Genomic DNA, 19,327 nt, shown 5'->3' on the forward strand with positions numbered 1-19,327 from the left:
TTGGTGTGAGTAGTAAGAGAGCAGCGACGCCAGCGGAATCCCTCTGCACTAGACCACGTGGCAGCTGCACCGTATTAAACCCAAACCACCCCATACCACGCGACCCCCGGTCCCCATGGCAACCACGGTTTCCCGCCCTTTTTTTTGCAACCACCGCCGCTACCACCTCCGGCCCAGGGCGTCGGGGGAACATCTGCCTCCTCGCTTCCCCTTCCCTCGACCCACTCCCTTCCCCCGAAACACCTCTCCACCCCTATCGTAAGGCCCTTCTCCCCCACCCTATCCACACACACACCCTACGCCACAGCCCCACACCAAGCCACTGGCTTAGTTTATCCAAGCCCACTCCACCCGGGGAGGGCAAGGCATTACTATTATGGCATCGGAGAAACCTCACTCCTTTGTTTATATTTCTGGTCCAGGGTTTGACTCTGTTTGGGGCGGAGTGTCCCATTGGTCTGCAGGCGATATTCTTTAAGAGATCGCACTGAACATTCCAAGGTGGTTTCTATGATTGTTAGACCAGAGCATTTTACAGAAGTGGATGGTTTCCTCTCTTTGATAGTTGATTACGAACAGCACGTAAACTTTCCTTCTTTATCAACGTAGACGAGGAATTAAAGATCTTTTGAATTCTATCGCGGGTTTCTAAAATGATACCAACTATTTACAAAACTATTTGTTTACAAATTTATTGCTTTCATGATCCAACTCATAGTTTCACAGTGCAGCACCTGGTACTATCGAGCATTCAATATTTTCAAAACTTTCAGTAGGTATTGTGATGAATAAGAGAGCTTATTTCCAGTGCTATGCATTTATATGAGTGCCCGAGTGAAAAATGTAAACAAGCACTGTAAAAAAGAAGGCTAGGCTAAGGATAATGTGAGAGTGAGATTTAGTTTGAGACGGGAATACTAAAGTGAGAAGCCGTGGGCAGTGGATTCGGAAGGTTCATTAAGAGAATTTATTCACTGCGAACGATTTCTGGAATATATATAGTATATAGCTTCTCACTTTAGTATTAGTATATATATATATATATGTATATATACAGGTATGAGTGCGTATATATATACATATATATATATATATATATATATATATATATATATATATATATATAAACACAGATGTAGATAAAGGACACTCACAATATGTTGTGCTGACATTTCGACGGCTCGGCCGTCGTCTTCAGAGACTGAATTCTAAAGACGACGGCCGAACCGTCAAAACAACACATTGTGAGTGTCCTTTCTTTGTGTCTCTATGGTTTAAAAATCTACATCTGTGTTTATATGTATTTGTGCGTCGCCGAAGAGCGTTCCATTTCCAAGATATATATAAACATCTATGTGTGTCTGTGTGCGCGCGTGCGTGCGTGTAGGTGTATGTACTAGGCGAGTGTTCTTTCTTTATTTTTCTAAAAAAAAGAACCCTCTTCATTGACGAGACAATTATATTAAAACATTTATGCAAAGGAAAACGGACAGAGAAAGGACGCTCACATGTCTAATCGTCCCGGCGGCACGGCCGCATCAGATTCGAAGGTGTATGAATGTGTGTGTATGTGTGTGTGTGTGTGTGTGTGTGTGTATATATATATATATATATATATATATATATATATATATATATATATATATATATATATATACACACACACAGTAATCAACCCGAAGGTTGGTTTGGTAGGTGATGGTAGAGAAAAGTGAAATTCACACATCAGGGTAGGGGGGCCATTTCCTTTCCCTGTGCCGGTTATGGTTTCCCAGGAAGACCTGGAACCCGATAAATCACGAAGCCTGGGTGGAGCTGCAGGTGCCCAGAGTGCATTGCAACAGAATCGATCCCGGGACCATCTGGTCAGTAGACCCAACGCTCTACCCCCTGGACCACCGCGACCCACTATATATACATATATATATATATATATATATATATATATATATATATATATATATATATATATATATATATCTATATAATGTAAATGAAGTTAGCGCTGACGGAAAAAAACATAAAAAGAAGAAAAGAAACTCACTAGTGTTCCTTACTATACACATACATACACACACGCACTCATACACGCATGTGTGTTTGACAGAGAGCGCGGTTGTACGTGTGAATATTAACATGTTTTCGTCCAGGACCAAAAGACGCAACGGTATTTTAAAGAACCCTGGCATTAGCATTGGCAGAGCAACTGAAAATATGCGAATAAATCTTCCAGCTACACGTGCATGGAGCCCAAGAGTCGACGAGCCGTTTGTGCCACACACCTCAACAGGTTGTCGAACCCAGTGGGCTGGCTGTCCGTCCAATAATCGAATGAAAAATGGAACCGAGCGAAAATCCAACATCTTTGTGTTTAGCGCGTGGACCGCAATAAATCTATCGCGCATGCATTCTCCTCTCCTATTCTTCCGATCCCTAGCTTTCATCCAATCTTTCCCTCGCACCAAAACCCTGGAGAAATGGCTGGCCGATCTCGCGAGTGCATCTCTCCCTGATGGACCCCAACTCGCACCACGAGTGTGCGCGGGCAGCACGGACGCGCGACAATGAGCAGAGGGGGACACAGGAGGGAGGGAAGGAGGAGGGGGGGGGTCCCGATGCGGGCTTCGCTTGTGCTCGACCTCTCAGTTTCTTTTACCTGCGTGGCTACTATCGAAGGGGTGGGGTAGGGGCGAGGGGAGGGGTGTTTGAAGGAGAAGAAGGGCGGTGGGATGCGGCGGAGGTGCGTGGGGAGAGGGTGGTGCGCGCACGGGGAACACGCACCACGTGCATTCATCGCGGGGAAGGGAGTGGTGGTCGGTCCCTCGATTCGGGTCCAGGAGGTTGCGGAGGCCCTGGTGTAAGGGTCGAAGGGTGGCGGGGACGCGGGTGAATAGGGAGCTAGCGGAAAGGGTCCAGGTCGGAATCACGTGTTGATATCCGAAAAGGAAGGGGAGACACCGGAAATTCATCCGCTTAGGTAAGAGCAAGGTAAAAGCATAAGGTGGGTCGGGTCTAGTCTTCCCTTCTCTCTTTTTCTTAAACGGCAAAGTGCAAAAATATTAAATTTGGATAAGTGGGAGGATGAGCAATTCATTCCATCGACGACGCTAGGTGGAGAAAGCTACATCCCGGAAAGAGGTCATCTTCGGCCGCGTTTTAAGGAAGAGTCACGCCGTCTCTATATTTGAGCGTAGCGGAGCGCTCCGATTGTCAAGACTGACGAGGATCTCCGGATGCTCTTGGGTTTAATGCTTTTAAGCACCAAATATATGACAGCGTAGAGGAGCTCCCTGAATGTGTCCCGTATTATAGCAATTATAAAATTAGGATTAGAAAAACTTTGAGTGAAAATGTTTTTAAGCTTTTGCGAAATGATAAGAAAAATGCTCTTCCCATCTCTTCTTACTCTGCATTACTTCTTCAACTCATCACTTGTGTTCTACGATAAAATCCATTTCAAAGCGTGTCCTTAGGAATAGGGATTTGCTTTTTGTCCCCTTAAGCAATGCGTTTTATGTAGGTATTTGGTGAATCGCCATAGCGTGTCATTGAATTCCAATTAGTTCCTGCCTATTCCATATAAAATCCTTCCGAAATAAACCAAGGATATTCAAGTAAGTGGACCTGTAAATGTAACTAATTGATCCATGGGTTATACCAGAAGCTATTTTTGAGAGTAGCGGAGCACTGCTAGTCTCAAGACCGGAATAAATGGAGATATGGGTCAAAATAATACAATTATTCATTGTAGATTATTTTAAATTTGTATGTATGTTGCACTTTACTTTCAATTCAAATTTAGTATTAGTGGCTCACCGAGACACTGCTTCAAAGATCGTGACCGGTTGGCGCGGCCACTTTGAGACGTATTATACAGAGAGGGGATTAAATTGAAACCTCATCCGAAATATAAAAACACTCTTGTATGCTCGATTGACCCGAAGGAAGTAAACAAGCAACGTGTTGCCTTTGAAAACAAGGCAATATCGGCCGCGATTGGGAAAAGTCGTTAAATTTTATCACGCAAACAAAAAGTTGTCGGAAGCAAAGTTCCGCAATTTCGCCTCAGCCTTCCGAAGGAATCGGGGAAAAAATTAAAAGCTGATCCCACCATTTAAAGGAGGAACGAAAAGATTTTATTTTTAGCACTATCTCTCCTAAAGTTATGGAGGGAATATTTTACAAAGCAATCAATTGCAAATCGTAGTTATAGCACCGCCCTTAGCTATTTGGGGTATGTTTACACCGATCGGAAACAATGGAGGCCGAGACCCTACCAGACGAAACCGGCCCGAATAACTCGGTCCGAGTGAATGAAGACTTTTGTTAGCATCGTCTGGAATGGAGTCGTAAAACTTCCCGAGAAGAGGGAATAAAGCGAAGAGCACAGCCGCTATCTACGTCACTGAGAATTTCGTAGAGGTTTTCTTTCGGAAATCCAGGAACCAGATGTCGGAAAAATAACTATTCACTAGCTCTTCACACAATCTTCAATGATCAATCAAGAAATATCGAACATCGACGCAAATATCATCGCAAAAGCAAGGACCATTCACTTATATTTCATCGCCAATGGCCATCAAATGCTTCATCGGATTGATGTAGCTCAATTGTCATCTCTGCTAACGTCTTCGTGGTGCTTCGCCTCACGTCTCTCCATCATTGGTCTGTTTCCTCACTCGAACCTCCTGCAGTCCTTACCATTCACTCACTCTCCGCCCGTCCAATCACAGCCCAAGGATAACTTCCGTGCGATAAGCTACAAAAGTCTCATAAAATGTACCTGTTAGTTATTTCATTAATTTATATTACCTCTGCTTTAATTTAAATTCAAAATTTAATATTCCATCAACCATTTTCATACAAATGAATTTAGCAGACTTTAATCCATTAGTAACAGCGTTTTCATTTACGAAAATTAGTCCATCATTCCTGCGAGTCTAAATCCGCAGGAGTTCTGAAAGGAATTCTATACCTAGATATTCATCACTACGTATTTTAAAATGTTGATAACGAGTAGGTTACATTTCTGACTTCAGGCTATGAAAAGTAGAAGTTCCAGAAAAAGAAGAAAACAACCAGAGTAAATTTTCTCATTTTTTTGATGAAACAAAGGAGAAATTAGTAAATATTGATATCAGTGATATCATATACTTATTCTTTCCACAAACTCTTTAGGGAAAGCCAAAATAGGGAAAATTCGAAAAGATAAAATTAACCACTCACTCTGCTACTATGCTTATTCCCAAGCATTCTGTGGTAAATCATTGTGGAAATCTGCATGGAATGGACAGCTAAATTGATAAGTAGAGGAGCGTGAACTAAAAGGTGAGTACGAAGCATTATTCGTAAAAGAAAAAAATGATTGGGTATACTATATATATATATATATATATATATATATATATATATATATATATATATATATATATATATATTGGGATTGTTTTGCGGTATATGTGTTTGCATGAGTATTGGATGAAGGGATTTTTGCATGAGTGTGTCCGCTGCTGTGGGTGTAATTTTCCGTGTTGTTTTCATGCATGTGGTATTTTTCCTTTTTACGGTTGGTGACCTAACACCCCCCGCCACACGCCCTTGCGGCGGCTTGCGGGGTACTATGTAGATGTAGATACCTTCATGCTCAATGGAATTGCCAAGAGCAATGCAACAATGTAACAGTTTCCGAGTATAAATATTATTCGCCTGTACCAAAGCCCCCCAAAATATCAGAGTTTAAGAGGAAGCCTCGATAGCTTAACAGGCTAACTCGCCCGACGTTGAGGGATCCGGGTTCGTATCCCGCCCAAGGCGAATGATTTTTAAACTCTGAAATTGTTGCGTTGAAGTACATATTAGCGGATGACTCCGTTAAAAGTTACTGTTGCGGCATCTCTCGCAGTTGCCTGGAATTTGTCAAGAGCAGAGTAAAGAATGATTGAAAGAAAATATAACTTGGGAAATTGCACAATGCACATACATGAAGGCAAAATAAATTGATAAAAACCTAATGGGGCGTAACGCATCTAGCCTGCAGGAATGGAGGAATTAATGGCTGCGGCCAACTAATCATCAAACTGAAGGTGTGAGGAAGGTGAAGATTGCATATTTATGGTGGGTCTACCATTAAAAAATACCAAATAGATCCACTCAGAGATATCTAGTCGCGGATGAGAGTAATGCAATTGAGAGCAAAAAAGTTATCACGAAATTTCCCAGACTCGAGCATCTCATTTGAAGATTACAAGATAGAAAACCGTAGAAAAATATTGACGTTGTAAACTTTTAGGCCTTGAACTGAATTTTTCATTAATTAAATATATTTCATACGTCTTTAAAGTATTCTCATGCGTCAAAACACTGTGAATTAGAAGGTAAATAAAGGATAGCTTGGAAATAATAGCTTCTGGGTTGATACGCGCCGCGAATACAAAAAAAAGCATTTGTCACATGACCTATGTCATGCCGTCTCTTCGATAAGCTTTTTCTTAAGCCTTAAATCAACGCATCCGAGCACGTCTCACTGTCCGGCAACACCCGCTTAAAACTCGAAGAGGAGGAGGAAAAAGAGTACGCTCTAAGTACATATGTATGCATATCCTCCCCTCTGGCTCCCCTTCCCCTCCCCGTAGGGTCAGGCGTGCGTGCGTGTGTCCTCCTCCCCCCCAATGAGGGAAGGGGGAGGGGGCAGGTGGCCGCGCGTGCCCTCCCAAACTCCCCCTCGGACACCCCGTCCAGCCACCCATTCCACTACTCTCCCTGGATCCACCCCCTTCCACACACCCCGCCCACATCCTGCACTCGTGACCTCACGGGAAATAAATAGAGTGAGGCCACGCCGTCGTGCACCAGCGCGAACATGTGCTTTTTCCACCAAAACACAGTGTCGGAGGCAAAATCAGACGCCGGGTGCGGCGGTGCGGAGCTGGTGACGGAATGCAAAATCCAATCAACGATGATTGAAAGTGGCATGGGCTGGAGCTTATCCCGCCACACCCCAGCCGCCTGAACCCTTGAACTCGAATGGGATGAAAGCGATGTGCATTTGGTTTGGAAAGACTTCAATAGTGACATGGTTGCATTTAAATTTAACCCGACTCAGCCTGGTGTAACCTGGATTTAAATATTATCCATGAAAACACTAAACCTATGAAGTAAAATCGCGGACAAATACACTTGAAACTGCATTACAATGCCAAAATTTCAAAGACTCGCTTGGCCGAACCGGGATATTACGATGCCTGGCAGTTAAGCTACCGAGGGCTAACGCTCTTCGAGTGTTTAGCCCTCGGTAGCCAATAGAGTGATTAAAAGTTTGGATTTAACCAGGTGGACTGTGGCAAGATGCGCGTGACTACCAATAACTGTGGCATAGTACATATTTGTGGTATTTCGTCATGACATCTCATTCCTTTCTCCCAAGTTCTCCCAAATTCCCGAGTGCAATCGAACGCCTCGGTTGCTTAACTGGCTAAAATGTACTCGGCCGGACATCGAGGGATCCGGGTTCGAATCCCTCGATGGTGATGCGACTGACTTTTTCACACTTTGAAATTGTTGCCTTGTAATGCACTTGTAGCGGATGACTACGTAAAAAGTTTCTGTCGCGGCAGCTTCCGCAGTATCTTTGAACTTGAAGCCGCGTTGAGATGGGCATAAGAAAAAAATGGAAAAACCTCTGCTAACGTTGTTGAAACAATCTCGTGACCGCATTAAGAGTCCTTTTGTGCGTTTCTTTTCATTTTTGATTGGTAAACGTTTGTATGTGCGATGAAATAATTCGAGAATAGATGAATATTACTCAAGATCACAAAAATGTATGCACTAATAAGAGGAAATATCAAAAGAACATAAGTCCAATGGGATTGCACGCAGAAGATTTCAACGAGTATTTCCGTATTTCATTACTAATTATTTACGATAGCACATATTTGCAAGCAAAAACGATTTCTTTATGCATTTAAGAAGAACGTGGCTGGGTCCCGATGAATATTCACAAGTCATCAAATCACGTGATGAGGATAAAGGAAAACTGTTAATGCTCCCAGAGGCCATTATCATTAACACAAGAGAAGAGACTTCATGGTCTAAATTATTCGCTAACTAGCACTACGATATGAATTTGTCGTTCAATTCTCGGTGGTTCTAATTACGAAATTACTCAAGTCATTGTTATTCGTCCGTAAAATACAATTACCTCCTCTACTTCCGTGGATAAATTTGCATTCAAAAATCGAATTTACGGTTCAGAAGTAAGATAAAATGTTTAAATCTAGAACGATTAAAGAAAGCAACTGGCGTGGAACAGTGAAAAAAGAATCGTCTATCATTTTCGTGTCCGTTACACAATGACAGATTGTTATATGAAATTATTCAGACGGTTGTACGAATAAGAAGACTCAAAGTGATGTTCAATCGAATATTTCTTCCTGGAATCAAAATTCATTTTATTCGAGACGGGCATATGAGTGTGAGACAAGAAGGGCGGCCCCTCACTCGACTGCTGATCTGCCCGTTCCTTCCAATTACCTTGAATGAATCGACAAAACAAAACTAAAACCGCTTATTAGCCTCTTACACCACACCACTATTTTGGTCTTTCTTTTGAAAAGCTCTTCTTTGAAAAGTTAAAACACAAGATGGGAAATTTCTTCATAAAAATGCTTCAAGTTCTTAGACGCAGTTTAGAAATTTATAAATGCTAAACTTTATATTTCGTGAACCTTGAATGACAACGATTGAACCGATTCTTGAGTGGAAACTCCATTTGATATCATTTCTTACCATGTGGGAACACTCAATATTTTAGGAAAATAAAACAAAATGTATCATATTCTCTTAGATAAAATTGCAGATGGCCTAGTAAGTATTGCTCAGGTGTAAATTAATTAGTGTCTTATACTTGCACTATTTCCATGACCTGCGGAATTACCACGCCCATCACCAGTTCCGTCTTCCGAAAATTTCCTTAGGCTAAGTAGCATCACATTCACATATGAATATTTCGGTCTTCAACTTTTTACTGCACGTCCAACACTTTGTAAAGCGCACAGGAGGGGGCTTATTTTATTCTATTACGGACATTTCTGGTGATCCTCTTGCCACCGAAATCAATATAAAAAATCTTTCCTCGTCACTAAAACGTCTCAATAGCCGAATCACTTGAGTTCGCAAACCGCACGTGCGATGCAGAACTCAAACATAAAATCTTAAGATTTGTAATTGAGAATATCACTACTCACTGCCAGACTAACCTTGCTCTCAATCAAATTTCGCTCGATCGTGATTTAATGAGGAAGCAGCTGGGAGATGTAACTCAGAGAGTGACTAGCTATAAGACGGGAAAATCTGTTAATAATTCATGAATAACACCGTAATCAGCTTTAAACCTTTCGCCCCAGGGCCCATGAAATTGTTTTGACTAGGAAATAGTCGGTGATTTCATTTGTATCCCTGGATCTACCTAAATCTTGTCATATAAATCCACCTGCAATGAAACAGCTTTTAAAAAATACATGATTTTTCATTCACTTAGGTGTAATGGACTTCTGGTGTTCCATGGAAATGCGGGGAGAGATTTCCAAGAGGATAGGCCCGTTGTCGACGCAGATCAATTCGGATTGTGAACAGACCTTTCAAAGACTAGCTATGATGTACAACGCCGATTGTCCGCAGAGACTCTCCCCACCCCTCCCCCGATCCCTCCTCCTCACGCGTGGGACCCGGAGTCGAGACCCGGACACGACCAAGAGACAAAACAGCGCCTTTCTCACGATTCGGTGCCACATCCTCGTGGCTCCAACCTCACGTCCGGTGGCCGAACTACTTCCCCTTGAGTCCCTACGTGCGTGTCCCTCCTAAGATCTCGTCTCGTTACGTGCCCCACGTAAGAAGCCCGTAAAAAAAATATGAGAGAGAAAGACCGACCGCCCTCCAACAGACACTCAAAGAAATCGCTCACGCATAAACCCCTTCCTTTTCCTTTCTTCGCAAACCCCTCGGGCGGAGAGTGTGCCCCCAATGAGAAACACCTTCCCCACCCACCTCCGCCACTCCCTCCACCCCATTTTCCACCCTCCCGTCCAGACGCGTGCATTTCCACCCGAAGCGCCGCCGGCCCGCGCGATACGGGTGGCTTATCGGTGTTCCCAATGCGGAGATATGGGAGGAGGAGGTGGTTTATAAGGGGAGGATGGCGGTCGGGGGGTGGGGGCGTGGCGGTGGGCATTTGGGGGCGGGGGGGAGGGTGGCTTTTCTGGAGGCAGGTGCGTGTGTCGTCATTGTCGTTCCTTGTTCTTCGGTCCCGTGCGTTCGGACGCACATCGCACATCGCATGCAGCGGGGGCGAGCGTGCGTGGCGAACTGCTTCACGCATGCGCGAACTCTTACATTACTCACCCCGACCAAAGCAACCCCCATCCCCACTCGGCGGTGAAGGGAAGAGGACTCGCGGCGTGGCTCGCGCAGCCATCTACGAGGGGGACGCGGTACCACGGCGCAGACGCTGCACGCACGGTGGCCATTCGTACATGGCGGAGATTTTTCGCGATCGTTGATTCTGCCCCATTTATTTAAATTTGATGAGGTCGTTTAGTTTTTTTTGGGGTTTGAAGAGAATAAAATCTGACGTTTGCCCTTCTCTGCAGTGAAGGATTGGATTCTCTTCACGTAAAAGGGTCGAGAGTTATAAGAAAGAAAACCTGAGCTATGGAACAGTCATGAATATGACCAAAGAAGAGTCATATGAGCAGTTTCGCTAGATCAAGAGATGGCATCATCTACGCCTGGATTTATGTGTTGGATTCAGGGAACTTGATGAGCGTTGAATGCAGATGACGAAAAGGGCAAAGGGAATTTTAATGATTAAATTAAACTGTATACGGCTATTGGAGTTTTTCATTTATTTAATATTACTAGCCGTAAGAGCTCAATTCTATCAACATGGCAAAGGGAATGTTTGTAATATTTAGGAACCGAGCTTGATCGAAGATGATTAGTTTTGAAATGAAGCGAATGCATAAGTTGATAGATTTGGAGAATTAAAACTCATCAGAAACATAGAAAATTGGCAAAGAAAGCCAGACAAGAGCGGAATTGTAAAAAAAAATGCCTTGGAGAAAGTTGGAGAGCTAAAATGAAAAATGAAGAGGTAAATAAGAAGAAAGGAGGGGAGAAAAAGAGATAGAGTATTCACAGAAATAAATTAATTTCTTGCAAATCCCACTGGTACATATATGCCCACCAGATTAAGAGAAGTAGAAAAGATTTCAGCCTTCACGCATATTGTATGGCCTTAAACACTGTAAACACTTATTTTAAGAAATGGAATTATGGTATTACATATTGAATACTCATTTCAAATGCTGATCTATGTGAAATAAACCTAAACTACTCTAGCAGTAAGACCAGATATGCATCAGTATGGTACACAAAATAGAGCAAAAATTAATGTAAGTTTTACAGGCCTTTGAGACTCTTAAAATCTCAAAAGTCCGCCACCTACGGGGGAACTAAGCTGTTAAAAAAGTTATCTTGGACAGCCATAAATATGGATGTGAAAACATTCAAAAATATTGCTCACAAACGGCTTGCCACTCAAGTTTTTATTTCTTAATGGGAAAATTTCATTCTGATGTACAAACCATGTCTACCAAAATGCAGCATCTGCTTACCTGTCTCTCTATATTTGCACGCACGAAATATATCCATTAAATGTTCTACTTCAACTTGGCGATGTCTGCTGTGGACTTTGTACACTATTCAATGACAAAAAAAGATTATTATTATTATTATTATTATTCGAAGAACAAGGTGAAGGGTGGAGCACACCGTAGTGGGAAATGAATTTGTGCGCAGCACAATGGGAAGTAAACACAGAGAGAAATCACTGAAGCTCGGTGAACGAACATTTCAAAAGTCATGAAAGATGTGAGAAGAAGAGCAATCACCAAATGAGCAACGATGATCCCTTTCCTTAGATGATATCCGACTCGCATTTCGTAGCTGGGTCGGGCACCTGCAGTCCGATAGCTGGAATCACTTACGTCACTTAAGATATTGTGTGCTGATGGAGGGTAAGAGTTCTGGAGAGGAAGGAAATAGCAATAAACCAAGTGACGACATGGGTCACATACCACAAAAGTCGCCTCACGGCTTTTGTTTCCCCGATGAAAGAATCAGACAGCCAATACGTCCTATTTTGAAATCTAAATTATCCAAACGCCACACCTTATCAATTATACCAAACATTTTCCTTCTGATTTTTTTCATCAATATGTTTGCGAAAAATAGCTCACACATTCCAATTCTAGTACTCCAGGTCTTATATATATATATATATATATATATATATATATATATATATATATATATATATATATATAATATATAACACTTAGCGCTAGTGGACACAGACAAAAACACAGAAACACACAAAAAAGAGACTCACTCACTTTCGAATTTTCGGTGGTCGCAGCCACCTTCATCAAGGAAGAGAGGGATAAAACAGTTCTATCCCTCTCTTTCTTGATGAAGGTGGCTGCGACCACCCAAAATTCGAAAGTGAGTGAGTCTCTTTTTTGTGTGTTTCTGTGTTTTTGGCTGTGTCCACTAGTGCTAAGTGTTAAACATTACATGTATTATTCACGTCCGTGAGACTTTCAAAAAGTGTTTTATATATACACACACACATATATATAAATAAATAAATAAATAAATTTATATATATATATATATATATATATATATATATATATATACATATATATATAATGTGTGTGTGTGTATATATATATATATGTGTGTATAGGTATATAAATACATGTATTTATGCATATATATCTATATTTATAAATGCATAAACCATAAGTAAAACCATACGTAAATGGCTTATTTAGCGAAAGCAATAGGACAACCACTAATACGTTATGTGAAAAGTGTTGTAATTAATATGTCTCCTTAGATAGTGCTCACAAGGTCTATTTATTACCGCTCCCTTTTTATTCTTCACCATATATTTAATGAATTGGTAACTGCGTACTCTGATTGATTTTAAAGTTAATGTCTAAATGTTACAACGCGGGGACCAAACATCAACTCTGTGTCGACGCAAGGGCACCTCGTGACAACAGTAGGTCCCAGCCACTGCCGAATTCCAAAATTGTGAATACGAAATCCATTGGTCTCCTTTGAATGAAGTCTAGGGCAATATGAGTTCGCAGAATGCACCATCCAGCCTGTTTTTCCTCGCTAATTCCTCGTGCACTGCCGTAGAAATCACCGCTGCAAAAACTTCGTCGTCACCTCCACTGCTCGAGACCACGTGCAGTACTTAATGGCAAAGGTAATTAACTCTTCCGCAAAAACTTCGACTTCCTTTCGAGACCTTGCTCTACCCCACGCCTAAGTGGCAGTTCCGATGGTTCGCATTTCGACGGGCGATAAAAATCCTGGAAGCTCAACCTCACCCATTCCCCAAGTGGGAAGCTGATGAGCCGCTCTGGAGACCACGAGGGGAGTTGATTACAAACTCTCACACGCGTAAATATGGAATATAATAATGTTAAAAATAAAATACGACAACCGTCCCACCGATGCCCCCTTCCACCGCCCCCCCCACCCCCACCCCCCCACCCAAGCAGCCAAGAGATTTTGGGGTGACCCCAAGCGTGAAGGGCCGAGCGGCTTGCTCACGCAATTGTTGGTATCCCGTCCGGTCTCGTTTAATGAGTTCCTTTATTTTTTTCCTCCGCTTTATTATTATCATTTTAGGAAGACCAAGGAGGACAGGAAGGCGGAGGGGGTGGGTGTGGGGGGTGGGGAATTTCGAGGAGGGGTGCGGGGAAGGTCTTCTTGGAGAGGGAGCACGCACGCAGCGCGCGCGGACTCGGACGCGTGGGTCTCCAGGGGCAAGGCGGAGAGTTATGCGGCGGCCAAGGGAATTCGAATGCAAAGAAAGAGCGACTGGATGTAGGATCCAGCGCCGCTCCAATTTATTAGGCGTCCAATGCACAAGTAGAGGAGACAGGACAAGTGAGCAAACACAATTAGTTTGCCACTGATTAAAGAATAACTACACAGCAACGGAAAAATTAGAAATCCCACCAATTTTTATCGCCAAGAGAGCTTCCAAATTCGTCTCGGGACATCAAGTTAATGAATTTCGAAGGCGATATCAATTTTCCGGTGTATCTCGATGGGACATCTAAATTGACCCTCTTTTCAGGTGTCGTCCATCATACTGCAGACAGCACTCCGCAAGCGCATGGCGGGTATGCGGCGGACTTCCTCCCCAATTAGCCGGACGGAATATTCTAGAGACAAGTCGATTTCGTCTTCCTCCCACTCGACATTCAATTTAACGCAACTGTATTTTTCTCCCTTCACTCGGGTTACCACAAGTGTATGTAAGGCATGTTTTTTATGAAAAGTATCAGGAAGTGTTTTCGTTAAAATAGATTTATTTCAGATATTGCCACAAAACTCTTCAACCAGTACATCACTTGAGCGTCGATACACTTTTTCCAGAGGCTTTGTCACGATTCAAAGACACCCTAGTAGGCGGAAGGTCCTTAAGGGTACGCGTGTAAGTTTTTTCGGCGGCACTTAGGGTCCCAAAGGTGATCTCCTTTAAAGGAGGATTTCATTTATGGTAATAGGAAACAGCCTGCTGGTGCCAAGTAGGGAATGTAAGAGGGTTGGGGAATCGTCGCGATGCCGTAGCAGAAGATATTCACCAGCAGGTACTCGACTTTTCAATCACAGCTAAGCTATCAAGACGAAAATAATGTTTTGGAAATATCGATAATTGAACATTATAGCTCCAACATTATATAATTCAAGTCATTGCTCTGAGAATTTATTCACGAGGTTTACGCACCATTAAAACCACATGCTGGATTCAGATATGGGAAGACAGCAGAAATCTTGTAGCTTTTAAAAGCGCTTAGGTCACTCCCTATGAGGCGGGATCTGGTGCCACGCGGGTCGCCAACGGTCTGTGAATCAGCACTTTGCGACGCATTGGGATAGGTTGAGGAAGGGATCTAAAACTACACTTAAGAGATAGCAAAAAGCAAACGTGAGACATGACATCTTGCAAGCCAGTGATCGCCATACAGCAAGATGTAGGGATAACTTGATCCTTGACTTCCTTGCACAGGTCGTGCAAGACAGAAAGTGAGCGACAATAAGGTGCTCTTTCGCCTTGGTAAGGGCGTAGTAGAAATCCGTGGTAATTTTTTAGGACCAATCGGAAAAGTGTTAATTTAGGACTCAGCAAAAGATTGAAAGAACATTCGCAGTGAAAGAGAGAAAAGGGAAGAGAGAAGAAAGAATATTTGACGCGGTTATCACAAATGCGAATCCATATAAACACGAATTATTTTGCATGCCTCAAGAAAGTTAGAAGGCACTCGATTTTACTTGGACACCGGGGGAGTTCGAAGGACTTCGGGATAAAATGGTATATTAGAAAGCACTAAATTAACAGACAAACAGCTGACGCATTAAATATTATTTCTTGCCTCGCGCAGTTAACGTTCCGAAAAAAAGTAAATTAAAGAACCCTGTCAATGTGATAAAAACCTAAAATTTTCATGTGTCATTTTTATCATCAACCTTACATAAAATTTATAATTAAATAATAAAGACTGAAGCCATGATACCCTCATGCCCTCATTGTGGATTGCAAGGTCTGATTTAGATGTAGATCACGTTACTTGCAACGGTGGTTTAACAATAGATGTTTCTCTTAAATGTTTTAGTCGTGATTTGATTTTAACTGGATGATCAACGTTGTACACAATGCTATGAAACTGTGTGAAACGCAATGAGATGTGTTTGCAATCACCTTGAGGATGTTGTTATGCCCCAGTGAGTCAGGTAACACTTCAGGCCTGTACACGTCGACAGTAGATCCCAAAACTTTCTGTATTTGCAATAACTTCATCGCGCTAAAAACATAATGAACAATCATGAATATTCAGGAAGTTCTCTCGGGTTTCCCACCGGGTCAGCGTGGTGTGCACCGACGTTTCGACGGCTAACTCTGCCATCGTCGTCAGGGTGAAGTGCAGAGCAATTCGATTTTAAATGTTTTTATTTGCCATAAAGGGATACAACATCAAGAAATACAATACAGATTTGATAACATATGGCAAATACCCGTTACCAAATACACCGGGCAAAATGCGTGTCAGACCAGGAAGGTTTGGAGGCAGAAGTTCATCACCTGAAAAATACTTTCCTTCAGAATGGATACACAAGCCGGGAGGTCAATTTGGCCCTTAAAAGGGCCTTCACCAGAAACGACCGTCAGAGAGAGGAAAGAGAAAAACCCGTTGCCAGGGTCAGCATCCCCTTTGTTTCCACGGTATCCCATAAGATCTCCAGGATACTAAGGAAACATAAAGTGGAAACCATCCACAAGCCACAAGGAAAATTGAAGAACTTCCTTGGCACGGCAAAAGACGAACGGGGTTTGAAGGCGCCGGGGGTATACCGGATCCCGTGTGAGTGCGGCCAGGTATACATCGGGGAGACTGGCCGCACAATTGAAAAGCGACTAACGGAGCATGAGCGATGCATCAGACTCCATTACCCTGAGAAGTCTGCAGTCGCCGAACACAGCATCACGCATGGTCATCGGATTGACTGGGGGAGCACCAAAAGACTTTGTCACACGAACGGCTACTGGGACCGAGTGGCGAAGGAAGCCGTGGAAATCCGACTGGAAGGACAGAATACCTTCAACAGGGACACTGGCTTCCAGATCAGCAGCACGTGGGGACCTGTGCTGAGAAAAATTGAAAGTACGAGACGTCACCGGGGCGGCTCGGCACTTGGGAACACATCGGACCAATCGGAGGACACCTGACCCTACGACAGGGTATAAATACATGGCGAATTCATTGCTCTGCACTTCACCCTGAAGACGATGGCAGAGTTAGCCGTCGAAACGTCGGTGCACACCACGCTGACCCGGTGGGAAACCCGAGAGAACTTCCTGAATACAATACGCCGGGAAAAACTGAGATCCTTCAACAATCATGAATAGTTCTCGCGAAGGCCCAAATTGACAGATATATAAGTATAATTTTAGAAATTGGCATTACTAGAGTTGAAAGCACCCAAATATACAAATACAGGTTGCAATGAAGTGATACTCTACTCTCGGTGAAGGAAACAGCTATTCTTAAGCCCCTACAGAGTCAGGCTTCACTTCGTCCAAGTTATGTATATCCACCAAATGAAAGGAGAACGTAATTTTCCAAAGAACTTATTTGATTCATTTATTTTAGCACCCTGCAAGCCACCGCTAGGGTGTATGGCAGGGGGGAACGCGTACAAAGCGTTTCACCGAAGAAGAGTGTGTGACCCTTGCGGATGGTGAGTTCTACTGCTAACCAGAAGATCGCAGGTTCAAATCCCAGGTAATGCATTTGGAAAACCTATGCTGTAATCCAGGCACTGTAGTTTTTGTTAACTACAGTAATGTGGGAAACTGAAAATCGTATAGTTCGTTCTAAGCACGTGCATTATAAATTATGGTAAATATTATATCGAAAGTATTTTATGATGAAACAATAATACGTCTGAAAAGGGATTTTTCCAGAAATTCCATTTTTTAATATTTGAACAAATCGAATTTTTCCACACATTTGATCTTGTAATCCATATTTTAAGACACATTTAGCATATTAACTCGTTGGCAATCCGCCAAAATTCAATACTCTTCGAAAAATGGCAATAAACATCGATGGAGAATCCTTGGTGGCATTATTTGTTGTTAATTAGGCGAGTGCCCGTTTCACCATTGCCACACAGGCGAATTTCGTATAGGAGTGACTTCCTCCGCCCATTCCCCTGCCCTCCAACCCGTCGTGCCCCCCCCCGCCCCCCGACGTGGGGGCCCGTGCCAGCCAACCACCCCCCCCCCCCTCATCCGACGCCATCGCGCCGAGCTCAGACTTCCGCCCTCAAACTGCCGCCAGAAAATGCTAAACACGCGTTTTCATTCATTCGTGAAAGTGCATAGGGCTGCTTGTTTTGGGGCACCAAATTCCTCCACGCCGCCGTCGACCCCTGTTCCTCTTCCGGTGCCGAAACTTTCGAGTCCAACATCGGAAATGAACGAATTCATGGACATTTAGGAGTACATAGGATTTAAAAAAAGGAAGTAACCTTTCGCCAGCACTTTTCAACGCATACCTAGAAGACGCCGAAACACAAGAATTGGGCATCAAAGGAGTTGAGATGAACGGCGAAAAAGTTAACATGCACCGGTGCGCAGATGACATCGACGTAGTTGTAGAAACGAGAGAGGACCTGCAAACAACTCTAAGTGCTATGGATCAAGTACTGGGGGAATATGATATGAATATCAACAAGAATTAAGCTAAAATCCTTGTCTGTGGAAGGAAGATGCAAAATGCAGATTCGAGGGGTGAAACTAGAGAAAGTGGAATCCTTCAATTACCTGGGCAGCAGCATAACATGGAATGGAAGAACACTATTTAAGTTTATTTTAGTACCTTGTTAGCTACCGCTAGGGTGTGTGGTAGCGATTGAATACACACCAGACTATCTTGACGCGAATATGACCTTACCGCGGTCGAACAATGTTATTGTGATCCCAAACAAAACCCAAGTAAACTAATTATTGGGTAGCAACACATGATGATTATCATGAAGTAACAAGGTCTTTCGCTACATTGGCATGCTAATCAACGCATACAATAGGCTACGCTATAAACGTTCAATGAGCGGAAAATAAAAAAAGCTAAAACATCCCTTACTGCGTTAGGTTTTGGGTATCAGAAGCAATTGATGAATTATTTAATTGACGGATAAAAAATTAAAATAAGCACCTTGTCCTTCGTTGGACCTATCTAAGGGAAGAAGGTAAGTATATAATATAAAATAAATAGTGAAACTTCGTTTTTAAATCACAATAGCCACTTTTATATACACATGTATAAGTAGGCGGCTACAATCACGGCTGAGCTTTAGAAAATCAATGTGGTATGTGATGGGATGGGGAAATAGATGTAATACAGTCTTCTAAAACTAGAGAAGCTAGATTTAACATTTAAAATGTAAGCTTTTGAGCCAGATTTTTAAGACGTGTATATGAAAAGCATATTGATCGGCAGTGGGATGCTGAAGACTTATAGAGGGGAGAATGTTCGGCAAACGAGGAAAGGGCAGGAACAAGATAGGGCTGTTGAACAGGATGAAGGGAGGAAGAAAGTACTCAGAGATGAAGAATAAATTGATATAGAATAGGATGTTTGGTTGTGTTTAGTTTGGAGATATAAGGTAATTA

Source organism: Hetaerina americana, unplaced genomic scaffold, assembly GCF_022747635.1.
Source record: "Hetaerina americana unplaced genomic scaffold, ioHetAmer1.1.p SCAF_10, whole genome shotgun sequence".
Lineage (NCBI taxonomy): Eukaryota > Metazoa > Arthropoda > Insecta > Odonata > Calopterygidae > Hetaerina > Hetaerina americana.